Here is a 5,099-nt window from a genome sequence, read left to right as displayed (position 1 = left end):
TGATCAGCTTTACCAGAAAAACAGTTTTGAAAATCAAAAACCATGTGAAAACGTTTGTGAAGCTTGATCTGAAGATAATTGGTGCCAAATTTTTGCTTATTGCAGCGCCACCTAGAGGTGAAATGGCATGACCTATTGGACCTCTTTAGAACAGGGTCCCTAGTCCTTATACCAAGTCTGGTGTCAATGCAGTAAAGAGGTGCTGATATGACCTCACTTCTTTTATGGTGGCTTGGTTGATGACTTTGATTGGCTGTTCCAGTCAAAAGGTTTAGAAAATCAAAAAAACATTTGATGTCTTTTGTGAGGCTTGGTCTGAAGATGATCTGTGCCAAATTTGGTGAAGATTGGACAAACTTTATAGGAGAGTTAGCGAAAAAACGTATTAAAAATGGCGGCCACATCAATTCGGCCACATCAATTTGATTGGCTGTAACTAACAAACGATTTCGAAAATAAAAAATCCATAGATATATTTGTGATTTGGTCTGAAGATCAACTGTGGCATTTTTGAAGAAGATTCGACAAAAATTGTAGGAGGAGTTACGAAAAAACGCTTTTCTTTAACATTCAAAATGGCGGAGAATCTATTTAACCCTATCTAGCCGGCCCATTCAAATATGGGTCGAAAAAGACCCATAAGACCCGCCTTAATATCTTTGCCGTCCAATCACCGATTTTATTTCTGAAAACTGCCAGATACTCATGACAAGTTAAGCTCAAAGTACATATCATTGGTTAAGGGGTTACTGGGAGGGGAAAATAAATGTATCGTCTGCAACGGCAGCCATTGTTTTTCGAGGCGGAGCCAGAGCGGAGACCATGGGAGATTGCCTACAGTGTTAGATTTACAGCTTCGAATTGAAATCTGAGACGATATTCTGAGTAAAGACAAGTTTATTAATATGTGTTGTCAATATTGTCAATTAAAAGTCTAAACTTTTTACTTACGAAGAATTTGTTTGTGGGAGTGATGCGAGTTTTTTCCAGAAAAAAACTCGCGTTCTGCCGTGTCCGGCAGGACAGGCAGTAATGACGTTAGTAGCACTGTTTAGCCTCGATTTGAGCAGATTTCTAAAAAACTTAGAAAAACAACATTAACTAGCTAGATTATATACACTGTAAGCTAAATGTACATGCCTTGTTTGGCCAATTCGGTCGATTGTGGAAGAAACTCCAACGTTTTTTAGTTATCGAGAGGAGTATGCAGCCATAGCGCTAGCTACTTTTGGGGCAGAGAAATGTAGGTTTCCCCCATGTTTCCACGTGTTTCCATGTAGTCACTAGAATGGTCATAACTTTTAATCAAAATATGATATTTCTAATCTGTCTTCTGTTCCACATTGCCCACAGATGTGTGGATATTCCACCTGCTAAAAGTTTTCCTCCATCTTGTAATTAAAGTGGTTAAAAATGAAGTTGTCTGATGAGGTATGGTGGATGGAGAAGTTTTTGTAAAAAATGGCTGCCTGAAATCACCTTGATAAAATATGATTTGCCTTAAGTAATCATATATTTATTCACATCATAAAAATCCCCTAGTTCTGTTCTTCAATATGGTGTCAACAGTTAAGGTGTATGATTTAATATGAAAATTCATAAAATTTGCATATTAATATGAATATCATATTTCAACAGCATATGGAATGTTTGGAATGTTGGCTTAGGCAGCAAAAGGATAACTGCGTATGACGTCATAGAGTGCCTTGGACTCGTCTTGATCCAGGGAATACAACAATGCCTCATTTTTGAAAATGAGACATGTGGTTCAAAAGTAAAGTGTGTAAACACACCTTCAACTTTGACCCATTAGTGGCGCTAGAGGGTTGCGCCGCTTCGCGGCTTGGCCACCAAATATAGCTGCAAGCAGCAATGGAGGATTCCTCCTAACATTGCGAACCATTGAAAAATTTATATTCTTCACAAATTGTCACTGTATAGAAACATCCATGCTGTAGACTTACCAATGGGATACCAAATCTGAAATGCAATACCATCAAGATCCACAAGGGCTTTTATTTCAAGCCAAGGAGTGAAGGGAGGGGGCTTGGTGAGCCGACCCATTCCAGAAAGCCTTGTATATTTGTGTATCAGGGCGTGGCCTGTAGCGTCACTTATGGGTGATATTGGGCCATTTGTGGTGTGGTAGTTACTCTTGGCCTATACTATCAATGTTTCAGGATTTTGAGAACTTTTTACCATTGCATACAAAATCGGAAATGCAATACCATCAAGATCCACATGGGCCTTTTCTAAAGACCAAGCAATGAGTGGGGGCTTGGTCAGCCAAAAACCTGAAATGTTGTGTATGCGTCTCGCCAAGTCCGCGCGTGTGTCAAGGGAAAGGCTGAGTGTGTGAGAATGTGGAGCACGCGCGCGCTGAAGAGCAGGGGAGACATTTCATTGGAAATTTCGTTAGCAATTAGCCAAGCATGCATGTTTCAAATATTCACCAAAAATCGACTTTTCATGTTACAGTCAACTTTTTCTCAGATTTGTGTACTCAACATTCTCAAGAGTCTTCATATGAACTTGTGATTGAATCAGAGTATCAGTTTTTGGCCGGCGGATGTGTAAAGCATTATTTTAGCGTTAGCGATATATTCGATTTGCTTTATATCAATCATTTTTGGAGGTATGAAGTTGCCTTTGCACATGGTAACATGTTGTAGTGCATTCCACCGATATACCAACTTTGGTGTTGATATCTCAAAGATTTGCTGAGATTTGACCCAAATTCCTGTTTGGTTGCTTTGATTTTGATTGGCTGTACCGGACAAACGGTTTTGAAAATCCAATATAAAAGTAATACCTGAGTGAGGGCTGCTGTGACGATGATGTGTGTCAATTCTGGGGAAGATTGGAAAAAAATTGTAGGAGGAGTAGGCTTTCAAAGGTTTTTGATAAAACCGGAAATGGCAGAAAATCTATATAACCGGAAATTGACGTTGAACTCGTCTTGATCCAGGGAATCCGATGGTACCTCAGTTTTGAAAATAAGTCATACGGTTCAAAAGTTGCGTGTGTAAACACAAGTCCAACTTTGACCCATTGGTGGCGCTAGAGTGGTCTAATGGGATACATGAAACTTGGTGTAGGTATAGAAGGAACTGTCCTTAATGAGTGTGCCAAATTTAACAAAAAGTTATCCAAGGGTTCTAGGGGCTGCCATTGACTCCCATGGAACTAGAATAATAACTAGAGAGGGTACAATTTCTGGGGAAATTGTAGGGTGTGCTTGCTTGCGTCGGTTGCACAGGGGTCCGTTTTTGAATGACATTTTTACAACTGATATTTCTGTATATTTTATATAAAAATGCATACTTATTATTTATAAAGATTACATAGATTTTAAAGCATTTTTTTTGCTGCTCATTTACAACTGAAAATACGAGTGAAGTGTAGAATGAAATAGATGTCTTCTCATTTCCCCTGCAAGAGGCAGCCTCATCGTTGAATCAAAACGAATAAATTTGGCAGACCGGTATAAAAATTGACCTAATCTCTATGATTTAAACGGCATTTTAAGTTTTTCCCTTCTCGTGATATTTTCAGGCATTTAGCCTACTCATTGCATTCATTCATTAATAAAGAACCCCCTTTGAAGATTATTCTACGACGTTACCCGGTAGTAGAAGATGGAATTGCGATTCAAACAGTACTATCTGCTAACTGAAAATATGCCCTCCAAAACGTAAATAAGCTTGACATTTATTTAGTGGAAAATCGCTCATTCATAAAAAGCTCACTGGTAGCGATCATTGTCAGTAACAACGCAAAATGCGATATAGCCCTGTGTGGAGAAGCTGTCCCGGTAAATTGTACTACTACGGTACAGTACTAGACTACTGCTGTGTTCGTCTTGGTAGCGATTGCGTTGGTTGAATTGGATTTAACGTTCCGTTGTACGGTTTAAGCTGAAATTAATTATTTTCATGAACAGATTGACAACGTTTAGGCTGTGGCAATGAAGTTCAAGTTAGTAGTTAGATAGACTTTTGATTTAAGTATGGGGAGTGCCGAACATGTTCTGTCGCCGTTTGACTTCCTAAACAGCTGTGTAGTGTAGATGTTTTTGTAGTGTGTCTCGCGTAAGCTACAGCGTTGCAGTGAGCTACACTGGTTTGAAACCACAGGTAATGGTAATTTCACCAACAAATCGTTTTCTAATGTCAGAATAAATCCTACAACGAAAATGTATATGTGAGGAATGTTTATTTTAACGATTGAAAACAGATAACGCTACATCATAGACCACTGTAATATGTGTTGCCCGGGCAACACAGGCTAATGTCATGATGCTAATACTTCAGTGAAATAGTAGACTACTGTTTCCGAAAGTAGATGTACTTCCTTAATAATATCAGCTTGTACATTACACATCACAATTGTGTGTCATATCACAAAGTAAAATGAGTAAATAGTTATCACCCTGGCCTCTTTTCTTGTGGCGTTTCTGCAGCTGCCTTGCAGTAAAGCTATAGTTAGCCTAGCTATCCCCCAAGTTAACAGATGCGAAACGAATGTTCTGCCAAAGGTAGTCACGCGTGTTTTCGTGACGTTAGTGACGCAGTGACGTTAGTAACGTCAGTGACTGTGGCTAGCAAATTAGCCACCGTTAGCTTTACTTTTCGCCAAAAAAACTTAACTTAAGCCTAAACCATGCAACGGAATGTAAATTCCAATAGAAGCAACTCAATCGCTACCAAGACGAAACTTTTGACACCTACGTTGTCTATGTAGGCCAAATATTGACTGAGTTTTAGGGGGGCAAAAAAATAAAAATAAAATAATAATAATATATATGTGAGAGAACAAAGGTTGTGCCCTTGCCGAAGGCAAAGCACACCCAATAATAAATAGCTGCAAGCAGCAATGGCGGATTCCTCCAAAACATTGCGAACCATTGAAAAATGTATATTATTCACAAATTGTCACTGTATAGAAAAATCCATGCTGCAGACTTACCAATGGGATACCAAATCTGACCAAATCCAAATATAGCTGCAAGCAGCAATGAGGTGGCCAAGCAGTCAAATGACCCAGAAAACATTTTAGACATCCTCAGAAGAGAGCAACGAGTACACGCAGCAAGTTTG

Source organism: Osmerus mordax, chromosome 3, assembly GCF_038355195.1.
Source record: "Osmerus mordax isolate fOsmMor3 chromosome 3, fOsmMor3.pri, whole genome shotgun sequence".
NCBI lineage: Eukaryota > Metazoa > Chordata > Actinopteri > Osmeriformes > Osmeridae > Osmerus > Osmerus mordax.
Note: the sequence above shows the minus strand (reverse complement) of the source record.